Source organism: Centropristis striata, chromosome 6 (genome assembly GCF_030273125.1).
Source record: "Centropristis striata isolate RG_2023a ecotype Rhode Island chromosome 6, C.striata_1.0, whole genome shotgun sequence".
NCBI lineage: Eukaryota > Metazoa > Chordata > Actinopteri > Perciformes > Serranidae > Centropristis > Centropristis striata.
The window spans coordinates 14,773,416-14,786,593 of record NC_081522.1 but is presented as its reverse complement, the minus strand read 5'-3'; the positions used below and the strand labels follow the sequence as shown (position 1 = coordinate 14,786,593).

General features: G+C 40.6%; 1 protein-coding gene across 2 annotated transcripts in view; it reads right to left on the bottom strand.

Moving 5' to 3' along the window:
• The window catches only part of sema3ab (sema domain, immunoglobulin domain (Ig), short basic domain, secreted, (semaphorin) 3Ab), a 65,330-nt gene that overhangs the window by 33,462 nt on the left and 18,690 nt on the right, over positions 1–13,178 (bottom strand). The window contains exon 1 of one of the 2 annotated variants that reach the window (XM_059334584.1): positions 12,541–12,771. The exons of the other annotated variant lie outside the window; for it this stretch is intronic. The gene's annotated coding sequence lies outside the window, so the exon portion shown is untranslated. Of the gene's footprint in view, positions 1–12,540; positions 12,772–13,178 lie in introns of those variants that run through there. 2 annotated transcript variants of the gene reach the window in all.

Sequence of the window (13,178 nt, the reverse complement as noted above, 5' to 3'; positions counted from 1 at the left end):
AAAGCATTTCAAAAAATAAATATTAAACCAAAATCAGCAAAATCACTAATGAAAAATTCAAAACTATTATAACCTTGCAAGGGAATTCAAAATGAGGGCCCTCACAAAGATAGAAGTACAAGAATGTGTGTGTGTGTGTGTGTGTGTGTGTGTGTGTGTGCGTGCGTGCGTGTGTGTGCGCATTGGAGACGGACAAGCTGAAACTCATCACTGATGCTGTTTATTGACTCAGCTCAGCAGAGTGACAGCGGTCTAGACATCACACAGTTCACTTGCTTCATGCTACAACAAACTAAATAGACATGACCATACACTTCACTTTCTGTCTCTCTGTCACACTTCTGGCAGTAACCAGGGTAAACCTTGTACAGCTGGAGGTGTGAGATGAAAAACGTTGGCAAATAGAGTGGGAGAGAAGCAAAAAGCGCTAAACCATAGACCAGCATGTAATAGTATACCTTCTGGAACGAGACATAACAATAACTTGCTCGGCAAACATGTGACTCAAACCTCTTTTTCCCCTCGTTGCGGGCAGTGGCAATGTTAATGTAGTTCACAAGACACACAGGAGCTACTGTTCGTCCTTTTTCAAAAAGTTCCAACCTGCTGATAGTCGAGAAGCATCTTTCACTGGTTACCAGTCTCCGCCAACTCATACATAGTCTAGAAATAATATTCAACATTCAGTATTTTCTAATGGTTTTAAACCACAAGGAAGAAAAATATGACTGTTAAGACAGGGGCTACTTTCATTCTCTGACTGTGAGCCAACAAGACAGAAAAACTCAGTGACTACTGTCATGGTATGCTGGGGCTTATTGGGGGTTAAAGGTTAGACTTCATTAAAAAACAATACTGGAGTCTTGGGATTACATCCCTGCTGGGTCTTTGATCAGAAAAGAAAAGGGGTAAGTTAAGATCCTGTGTCACTCTGGGTTAAGCCTGACCTCTGAGCCTATAACTCCAGTAGCTTTAAAACAATATCTCTCATCAGTGAAGTCAAAAGAACTGAAGTTTTTGAAATCATCCTGCTTGATCCGTCAGGACAGTTCCTTCCAATCAACAGGACAGCATTTTTGTCTGTTACCTTAAGGGTGCAATTTGTAAGATTTGGACAGTTTTTTTTGTTTAAAATATTCTAAAAGACGTCTATGGGATATCAAGTAAAATTAGCATGCGAATCAATTAGACCTGGCCCGACCTGTCTGGTAAGACCACATAAGCCTTGAGAGGTGTTTGTGAGTGAAATAATGCTCCTTGTTTTTTTTTTTGGAGCATCCAGTCAATAATTACAAATTGCACCTTGAAAAATGACCGATATATAACCATTACAAACATGCTTAATTTGAGCGTTTGTGATGTCACGTGATGTTTGGTTATGTTTAGGCACCTGTAAACACATTGGTCACGGTAAACCAAAACCAATGTTGACTGTTAATAGGAGACCGACTGTTAATCACATTCTCTTGTACCAAAGTCGGATACTTTTTAACATGTATTTCTCTAAATTAATTACAGAAAGCTCTGATGAAAATAGCATTAATGCATTGATTACTGTTCCTCCCAAATACTCTACATGTTGAATGTCCTTGTAATGCTCCTTTGTGCATTTTAATCAAGTCGCCTTGCTCACCACAGCTGACCCCTGGATGTGCACATCAGCAGTGTCAGTTGAGCCCATAAACATTGTGTGTTCTGACATTTAACGATAGATTAACTGACCTTGTCAATAGCAGGGGAGTCTGGGGGGGAAGGAGGGGCTTGATCGATCGAACTGGGGCGTCTCTTTTAATGGGGCTTCTGGTGTTAAGCTGAGGTCAAACAGAAGGGATCCATGAGCCTCCATCCTTCCACCCAGATTTATACCTTCAATCAGAACCTTGACTCTGACACAAACCCAATAATCCCTGTTCAGCCTTGGGCCACTCTGTCCTGACTGAATGCAATCTACCTACTCTAAATCATTGAGTGCCACTAAAGACGATGGAAGAGGGAGACATAAAGGGAGGACAAAACACGGACAGCAACAAAACTGCAAAAACAGAAAAAAGCAGAGGCATAGAAGTTGAATAAGAGAGTAGACATTCTCATTGAAAAGAACATAGCAGGATGGTCAGAGCAGAGACCACTGCCACCGCAAAGAACTGTTGTAGTGTGCTATCTATATAAACCTTCATATAAACCAACTTGCGCCAAATCACAATCTCTCTGAGATGAGATTTTGAAATTAGCAGTGGAGTAGTACAAATCAGAGAATCAACCACTATATATGTTAAATTTAACAACTCAATGCTTCATCCATACTCCTGTCACAGTGAATATTGTCTTTTCAGCTTTTTAAATGGCCATGTCAAACAGTCAAATGTCCATTCTCCTCTCATTCTATTTCTATGAGCAGAGGTGTGAAAGGAAAATGTTGATCAGAAAGAACCAAATGATTGAATCATGCATTGCTTGATGTGTTTAAGGAAAGAGAATAACCTACAGAGGAACATGAATCAACATTGATGTCACTGTGCAAAAGCATCTTAGGCCCCGTTTACACAAGGACGCTCGCGGGTAAAAACGACAAAATATTTTATCGGAAGTGCCTTTCGTTTAGACGGTGACTGCGTTTTTTTGGGGCTTAAAGACGCAAAAATCTGAAACCACCTTCCAAAGTGGAAAAGTTAAATCCGCTCCGCCGTAGTGTGTCCGTCTACACAGCCAAGACGCAAAACTCTGCTCAGATCTGCTCACGTCACGTATGTGTTTACGTCACATACATGCTCCAGTACAGGAAAATAAACAAACGTGGGATTATTTCCATGTGTCGGACCTTCAAGCTGCTCTGACAGCTCTAATAAACTTACAGGAGTCTTTCCACCAAATGTACAGGATATGTAGAGATAGTATTAGTGAGCAGAGAAGGATCTGTAATTACCTCTATCACATTTAGGATGCAGCAATTCGTCGGAGGCGAGCCAGACGGCTGTGAACGAGACCTGGGAGATCTAGTGGATGGTGGATAACTTTGTGGAAGGAGAAACTGATGAAAATGTGTGGCTTGAAAACTTCTGCATGCCCAAAGATGCTCTTATCGCTTTAAGTGATGCCGCCTGGCTGCATACAATCGAATTTCACACACTTTTGCGTCACCGTATGCACGCAGATTTCCACCCGAAAATGTTTGTCTAAACGAGGAATAAAAAGTGAAGACGCGACGCCACTTTTGCGTCTTCTGTTCAGACCGTCCTCATGTAAACCTAGCCTTAGAGAGAGGTCATTATGAGAGCAAAGAAAGGGACTTACATTCCAGCCCACATTGCCCTGTATAAAACCAACAGAAAACATCCTCTGGCTGATGTCTTCTGTCACTTGTCCACACCTCTCTGCCCCTGTCTTGTCTGCGTCTGTCTATACTCATCCAGACAGCTTCCAGTGTTCTGTCCCTCCAGCTAGAAGCTCACTTCGCAGAGGCCCCGGGGAGACTGATAAAACAGCACCAATTCCACACTAATTAGTCAAGAGGAAATTGCACCTCATTTTGGCTTATTGCTGGACACGTAGCAGAAATGTGACTCAACATGTCTTTATCCTGCCCGGTCAGTCCATGTGTTGACTCGAAATTAACCATGGTTCATTCCCACCCACATGTTTTAAGAATAAAGAAAAATATATGTTTTTCATTTGAATGAAACTTTTCCATTTTTCCACATTGAAGACTAACAGCTCAACTTCATTCCACCTCTCTGTCTATATTTTCCCTCTTCCACAGGTATCTACAGGTATGTCCACACGTGCTTTAACTTTGCTGCAATCTGCCAGGTGCAGCTATATAAATTTAACAAGATTGTTAACATCCGGCTCATAAAAAATCTTCTGGCGAGGAGAATTTAAGATTCATGTTCTACAATGTTGTACCACATTCAGGGCCCTGCAGTGACCCTGATGTTTCATTGATTTAAACACGTCTTACAAAGATGTTTTTAACAGATCAAATGTCATGTCACATAAAAGCATTTATCAAAATGAGTGCCCTGCAGACAAAAACAAGTCATCATGAAAGGACAGTGTGTTTAGTTTCACTTCTAAGTAGAAAGCCTGCATTCCTGTAAGTTAATACAGGGCACTCACTGACTAAGAAGAGTTTCTGCTCTAAATTAGGTAGCGAGAACCCCTGCAACCTGCAGAAGAAGAAGAAGGGGGTATTATTGTATGACCGCCATAGCTAAAGTATCAATAACTGCCGGGCTTGTCATGGTCGAGTGAGAAAGGCCGTTACCTGGAGGGAAGAGAGAAACAACACATATCCATCTCTCGATCTCTGATTACAGCACTGATAGCAAGCACTCTATGCTGAAGTAATGCCAATATTGGGCAACTAAACCTGGGGAAGAGCAAAGAGGAGTGCAGAAATCATTAGAGAAGAGAAGAGAAGCTTACAGCATCCTCTTTGGTGAAAATATGTGGGGAAATAGTCCAGCTGTCCAATTAAGCAGAAGCTCCAACCTTGAAATCCATGCCCAGGAAGGAACCCTTGGCCCGGCTTTCAGTACCCAGTATATCACGCCACATTAGTCAGGCACCAGTCTCTGCCAAGGCATCAAACACAACACAGCCCCTGCTCTCCAAGTCTAAAATCTCATTTATCCACCTTCCTATTCCTAATCCCTTCATCTCATCCTCATCCAAGCCTCATGTTCTTCTGCTTGGGTGCCTCATCACGGCGCCCATAGTTGTCAAGTCTTAAGCGACCTATGGGTGAATGAAGATGAAGGCAACCGATGTTACAGTGAGCGGACACATTCTGGTAATGCTGCTGATTGCATACAAACAAAAACAAAGGAAAACCATCCCAACATGCACAGTCATTGTATTTCTGCCTGTGCCCTCTTGGCCTCTATGTTCAATGGCTCTGCCCCATTGCCCGCGATCAAACAGGGTCGGAGTGCCCAGCCTGCCATCTCCTATCAGACCGCGGCATCCTGCATCTTTCATGTGTCCGTCCAAATGGGAAACATTGTGTAAAAGCATCATTTTGTTTTCATCATTACGGTGGATCCATTGAATGTGGCCACCCTGAGTGTTGTAAACATGGATTTAAATGATTGTTAATGAGGGCTTAGTTTTCTAATCTAGTTCTGTACAGCATTCCCTGTTTCAAGTATCCGCTAGGTATAAAGCCATCTGTATGAGAGTAACCACTCTGCCGTCTCTCCACTGTTAATGATATGCCTTCTTTTGGAGATGCATTACAAACGAGCCCAGTGCCAAACCTGCTACCACTGCTGAATTTTTTTGCCTTGTTTGTTTAAAACTATCAAATTGAGTGGAAAAAGGACACAATGAGCTCCACCACTCTGAATATGCAACAAAGCATGATTGAGAACACAATGTTAGCTACATTGTTAAATTGAGTAATTAACCAAACCCACAGCAGTGTATTACCATGCTTGGCTTCCTCTCTCTGGTATGTGGTCTGCCATGCTGCATAATATATTGTGTTGGAGAAAGCAGTAAATGAAAAGAAGCAATGTTATATTGAAAGTGCATCTCACGGGATGCATAAGACCATATTACGCCACGGAACAATAATAATGTTATGAACAAACACAAACACTCAAACTTATTTATGATTTATATCTTTGAGTTGTAATATTCCTTCATGCCACAGCCTTCACATGATGTTTTCATTATTCTTCCATATTTTCTTTGCTAACACAGACTGACATGATTATTACAGAGCTCTTGGAGATATTAGTGACCTTTTGAGTGCCGTCACTCACACCTGCACAGACAGGCTAATCATAACCTGGCCCCACCCCTTCCCCCATGGGGAGGAAGGTCAGTTATATGAGGGGGAGGAGCAGGAATTAATGGCACACTTAGGGAGTCTTCTCAAAACAAAGTCGAACTCACCTCAGGACATCAGGGTCATTATAACACTCTGCTCTGTCACCTTCCTTTCCTAAACAAGATAGAGGGAGAAGAAACACCCCTCAGGCTCTGCTGTTTGCCATGTTTACTCAAGGCACTCTGCACTGTCACACGGGTAGATAAATATTAACATTTGACCATGTCAGATTCAGCAGGTAATTGCACTCAACCGGCCCCACTTGCTGTCCTTTTGAGAAAAAAAATGACATCGTATTGTGTTGGAAGAAAGGTGTTGTAGAATGGCTGTGCTTTTTTTTTTGCATCGGACCCCAAAATTATGACAATATAGCGGCCAGAGCAGCTAAAGCAACAGGCTGTTTTTATCTGCAGACATTGTTAGAGAATAAAAATAAAGATAACTATCTGTAAAAGTACTGAGGTAAGCTAAAGAAAACTAACTTCCCTCCAAGTCCCCACTAATGTCAATCTCTAAGATAAACCAGCTGGATGACACTTTAATGTCTCATTTCCAGGCGGCGTTCTGCAGTAAAAGCAGATAAGAGTGATAACAGAGAGGCAGTAGATAACGTGTTAATGAGTGCAACAGACATGTCGATTCATCACGTCTTAATTAGTCCTACCTTCATTAACTTTATCTTAATAACGCTCCACAAAAATTAATGACTCATTTAGCTAATTAGGATATGTGTGTGTGTGTGTGTGTGTATGATTCTGTGCCTTGGAGCGATTTAGCAAATGCTAAATATCGCTTAAGTTAATTTAATAAGGCTTTGTCCTTCAGTGACATAGGCTGACTTTAATTCAGAACAGCAGTCTAACCACAGAGGGCTTTCACTCACCCGGTTTTCCTGGAATGTATGTTTGGTGTCTCTGTGTGTGTGTGTGTGTGTGTGTGTGTGTGTGTGTGCGTGTGCGTGGATGTCTCCATGTGTCAGTGAATGTGTGCACCAAGGGGTGTGGTGGGGGTGTGATAGGTAACATGCCCAGATCCCCTGTTCCTCCACGCTGCCTGCACCAACAGAAAAGGGTGAATCTGATACTTTGTCACAGTTTGCAAACAGAAGCGTCCGGTGGGGCAGAGGGGCTCACCTTATGGGTCACCTAGCATGAACTACCCATCTGTGTCAGCACCGGGAGGGCTTTGGGTGGGGAGGATGGTGTATGGCTGAGTTGAAAAGAGGCGATCGCTGGAACAAGACATGTAGAGAGGACGGGGGAATTTTAAAAAGAGCGTTTGGATCAAAACAAGGATCCTAAAAAAAGGAAGGATGGAGTGAATACACTGCAAAAACAGCCAACTTGTATTTTTTGCCTAAAACAGTGATTTAAGTGGATAAAACTTGTAAATATAAATTATTGACATTTAGGGCAATAATGTAAGTTAGCACAACAAAGGAAGCCAGTTGTATGCTCAAAAACAAGTTTGTGAGTTGTTGTTACTTATATCTTTAAGTTGGGGTTCACAACAAGGGACAATAGTTCTGCTAACTCTTATTTCTTTGTTGTGAAATGCGGGAAAACGGTGAAATTCGGTCATTAGCGAAAGCTCGCGGCTAACTGATGCTAGCGGCTAACTGATGCTAGCGGCGCTGCTTGTTACAGCTACAAGAGTAGCCATTAGCGTATCACTGCCAACTCAAAATTGTGGTCGCAACATATAAGTTCAAAAATCTGAATTCAGAGTTGAGCAAACTCAAAAACAAAACTTAAAATATTTAGTTTAATTGTCCAACTTAAAATTTTATCGAAGTTTGTTGCCTTGAAATTTTGAGCTCACCCAACTTTTCTTTTTTTGCAGTGTAGATGGGAAGTGAAGGAGAAGCAGATGGAGGTTCAAGAAAAAATACACAACAGGAGCTCTGAGCAAACTCCAATTTAGTGAATACAGAGAGCAAATACCTTACTGCAAATTGCACACACACGTTTGTACTTAATCAAACTTCAGTTATTTTCAAGATGAAAGGCGGTTGTAAAAGAGAAATATCGTGCTGCTCAGAATTAAAGGCAGATCCATTAGCTGTGGAGTGACTTAAAGGAAATCTGAGCCGGTGTGAAGGGGGTCGTTTTTGTAAGATAACCTTGGAGATAGGAAGTGACAGTGGGTCAGAGATTTAGAGACAGTTAAGAAACATTATCACACTGATGTTAGCTAAAAGGAGGATTGAGTTTCAACAACAACTGACTAATCAGAACAATAATGCAAAAAACCCCTATGTTGTACAACTCCAAACACCAAAAAGTTAGACGGTTTTGAAATATGTAAATAAAAACAGAATTCACCAAATTCAGAATTCAGAATGCATTTTTTTTTTTTTTTACAAAGAACAGCATTCAAACAGTTCAAGGATCAAATATGTAGTCTTTTTTTTTATTTTATTTTTTTTTTTACAGTTTTCAATTAAATATAAGTCAAAAAGGATTAGCAAATTCTGTTTTATTAAATTTTAGACAATGTCCCGCCTAAAAAATCATATTATGGATTGTATTAACAGTGTGAAAATAGTCAAATTACTTGAGGAAATTAATGTCTGATGCCTTCACTTCTTGTTGGGCAGACACTTCATGGATTTGCAAAGAATCTTATATGGAATAGTAGGATCCATATGGCTTTAAAAATATGAGCAATGAGCACTTTTTGTTATGATAAAGATTATTTCTTTCCCTGTTTACTTCCCACCATATGTTAGTTTTATCTTCACCTACTAGCCATCATACAACAACAGGTTTTACCAGTTTCATTTTCAAGAATTTTATTAATTTTTCTCACTTTTTTTTGGAAAATATTGCCAGCTGTGAGATTTTCTGTGTTTTCATTTATCTATTCGGGGGCATCTCTGTCAAATATTAGCAGCTCACACAGTAGATTATAACCAGATGACACAATCCCCAGTAATAAAATGCAGCATTAAATTACCATGTTAAGAATTAATTAAATTTGGGGAATTTCCCAATCTCTGGAAATGATTAGAGGCAGTACTGCTCATGGCAAAAAAAAAAAAAAAAACTTCATATATGGTATAGAGAGTACAGTATAAGAAACCCTGAAAGCTACCTCTGGGGATTCATCTGTCTACGTCTTTTAGAAACTACCCAACAGACTATTGACAGATGACGGATTCTGTCTGGATCTTTAACAAAGAGTTGGTGGAGAGAGAATATTTAACCGACAGCAAACATTCAGAAGGAATGCCTGTTTCATAATGAAACTATAACAGCCGATCAGGATATGCCAGTGACAGAATGTGGTGGGAGTAAACTAGTAGCACATTTCTTTCTAACTATCTTAAGGCTCAATTAGCCCTCTGCTCGCTGACCCTAACACTGTGTGTGAAGAGGGTGTAATGAGAGGAAATGGCATAAGTGACTCCATGCTTTCTGCCACCCTGCGTGACAACAATAGGCAGTGCGGGAGACTACATTTCCAGGTTTTTACAATGGAGGTGTTTCACTGCTGCAGAACCAGAATATTGATATTATTCTAAAATTGAGTTATCCAGCCTGTGCTCTCTAATATAAACCTCTTATATTTCACAGTGATGAGAGCAATTTCAAAGAACAACATAACTTCCCCAAGTGAACTAATTTGTCTTCACAGTTCCGTCTAAGCTTATAAAAGCAGAATCTGTTTTGTCTTGCTACAGTTGTGTTTTTCATACTTCACATTCAAACAAGCAGCTCCTTTTTCCTATAACCATTCATATATTACAGGATCTGGTTGAGTGGTGGCAGAAGAGTTTTGCCAACCCCTCTTAACCTCACCTCCATGTGGTAACAGTCAGCTGCACTTAATGAAAGGTATTCTGTTGCATTGTGCACAGAGAAAGAAAAACGTGTGCATGCTTCTGGCTTTGCAACAGCTGACCATGTGAGCAGAAAAATTTAGATTAATTGTCAGGAGACAATGCATTTTCAGTTCAAGCTGGCCCAAATATAATGCCTAGACAGAGATTCAGCACTTTGTGAATCCCAGAAAGCAGGCTGCAACTGCTGCAACAGAAGCTGGGACACCGGGAAGTTCACTCCGTTTGTGGAATTTGGCCTGCGTGCTGCTTTGATTTATTATTATAAGAGTAAATGCAAAAATCTTTCACTCCCTCTTTACGTCTTTTTACTTTTGTAAGCTGTTAGTTTTTAATTATGTGTAAGTTAAGGAGGGGTCTTGTTGAGGAGAGTAGTGTCTCCCGTTTCTCTCCTGAGACAGGTCAGCTGTGCGCTATCTATCTCTCTCCACTGTGCATCTGTGTGTGTGTGTTACAGTATTTGGAGCAGCATGAGCCACTGTCAGCACCTTTAACTAGTCCCCACAGTGCAGCACAGCGGTAAATAAGCTTTCACGCCTTTCAGCCTCTCGCTTAAAAGAACACATCCCTGTACATAGCTTTTAATTAGAGACTTAAAAGATCAATGTAAACACACTAAGACATGAGGAATAACATCCCTTAAAGCAGCACATCATTTACACAAGTTATTTGCAGCCCTCTGTGGTACACTTAATTTCGCTGACTAACTTTTGACAGCATAAATCATCACAATGCAACCCAAGGGCAATCATTTCTGTCATTACCATTCATTATGTCTCTCACTGATGCAGATGCTTAGGAGTTTGGGTAATATATCCCCTGTTGCTATTGGTCAGATAAAGATAAACTGCAGTGAGTCATGTTGGGGGTCATTTAATGCATCATCAGGTTAAAAAGGCAGGATATCTGATCAAAGATCCTCAGTCACTGAAGGTATACAGTAAATGGTGGGCAGCCTTGAAGTATGTGTGTATGGAAGTGTGTGTGGTGTAAACATGCTCACCAAAGTGCTAAACACTTAAATATGCAGTAATTTGATCATCAGTCATCACATTTACACTCTGTAGTTATGTCTGACAAGAACATTATTTTTTTTGCTTTTTTTGTTTCTTTGTCTGTCTACCACTAGCCCAATTCTCATGAAAATGTGTGGATGGGTTTAGCATGGGTAAATGAAGAATCCACAAAGTTTTGGAGCAGATCCATAATGAAGGGCTGATCCAAAAATTAATTTTCACTTTACATTCATTAACATTGAAAGACACGGCAGTGGTGCTGCATTTATGTGTTTCCAGAATTCCCCATTTTCAAAGCGGCAAAATAATTGTTGCTGCATTCCATTAGGCATTGTTCATGTGCAAACGTTGACTGGGATATTTAATGAGAACTGGGGGGTCATGGGCAGTGTACTTTTAAGGGGAGATAGCAGGTCACCAATAAATGTCACATAATTAATTTGAGATGCAGTTTAGCACTGTATGTCAAATTGTTAGTTAGAAAAATCTCTCTAAAAATGAATGAATGAATCAATGAATGAATCAATGGATGGATGAAAGCTATTAATCTGTTTAAGGGTTCAGAACATTCATATTTGTTTTTTAAGTTAATTTCCATGTTTAACTATGTCCCATAAGTTGTGCAGCAATTTTAGGTTGATACCACTTTTGGTGGTATCAACTTTTGCTGAATTAAGGATTTTTTTAAATACTGAGAATGAATAAAAATGGTCAAAAAAAACCCTCCAGAATATTGCATCAATACACCAAGACTTTTGGAACAACACAGAAAAAATCCATGCTGTGATTCGGTTTCAAAGAGTTTAGTCATTTTGGAGATTTCTGTTTGAATACTAACGGGTTAATTACACATGTTTCACCTGCTTTGAAAAGTAGGAGTTAGACAGTGTGCTGTAAAAAAGGTCTATAATTGTAAATATGATTCCCCAGTCATATTTTAGGGTTCCTCTGCTCTTTGTAGTCCCATAAAATTCTATAGCTTTCAATGTGTTGTTTTCCAAATTATGACTTAAAGCTCATGAAAACACCAAAGTTGGAAGAACGACTTCCCAACTGGAACTGAGGAAATAAATCACTTAGCGGTGGTCTGTGCTCTCAGAGTGCCATTCTAGTAAATCATGTTATATCTGGCGGAGTTATGATTTATTTTAGTTCTAAAATGACACTACAACTTTGACATATGGTCCACAAACATACTAAACAATTGATCCATGAAAGGCAAAACAAGTGTCAAATAAAAGAGATTTCCTCTAGCTTTACACTCAAACGTAACCATATAGCTGCAAGTATTTTCCTCTGTTGAAAATCTCTGTCTAACTCCAGACCAATATGCTAATTATGAGACTCTACAGACTCCATAAAAGCTTTGACTTTATTACTAAACAGTTCATAATTCCATAAACCGGGCTGCCATCATAAATCCTAGACAAGCACACACACGCACACACACACACACACACACACACACACACACACACACACACACACACACACACACACAAACACACACACACACATTGCTGTCCTAGTTACTACACTGATGTGATGTACACACAGAGAAAAACGTGTGTTGTTAGATCACATGGAATGCCCCCCCGGTTCTGTCTCCATATCTGTTACTCAGACCAACAACACTAACAAACTGTAAAAGAGACTGATTTTATTACCATGACAAAAGATGCGATCACTGAACTCCTTACCCTAACAGCGATGACAAGACAATAGACGTCTCTAAGGATAACCAACAACAACTGTACTGTCTCTAACCTAAGAAAGACATATCAAATCTCCTGTAATAATGCTGGAGGAATGCCGCTGAAACAAACAAAAGAGTGTTCACTTACAATTATTAATCCAGATGGGTGTTTGTATAGAGTTCCGTGTATGTGACAGAGTGTATGAGAGCGAGCGCCTTTGGGTGCGTGAGAGAGAGACAGCCTGTGGATGAGTGTGCATTGAGTCCAGCCTTGTAGTAGTGTTGGGGGTTGGAGTAACAGCAGATGAGTTTAAGTGGGCAGTAATATCAGTCCTCGCTACATCACTCCACCATCTGCCAACCACTGATCATTAGCATCTCTATCTCTCTCCCTATGTCTTTCAAACATAAACACAGTTGGGCTCGTGTGTGCGTCTGTGCGCGCGTGCACACACACGCACACACACACACACACACACACACACGCACACACACACACACACACACACACACACACACACACACACACACACACACACACAGATCCTTCCTTGGTTACTGGTCTGATGTGAACAATCATATTGGTGTGTGAAAGTGTTAATGCGTCTCACAGAATCACCTGGGAGAAGAAGGGTGACGTCAGCTGCTCTCAGAGGAGGACAGGGGCTGGCAGCGGGCATGCCCGTCTGCTGCCTGCCTCTTTGGGGAACCTGGGAGTGTCCTGTATTTGGCAAAGAGTGAGTGCAAGATGGGGTGAGACAGGTAGGCAAGTACAGAGTGAATGGA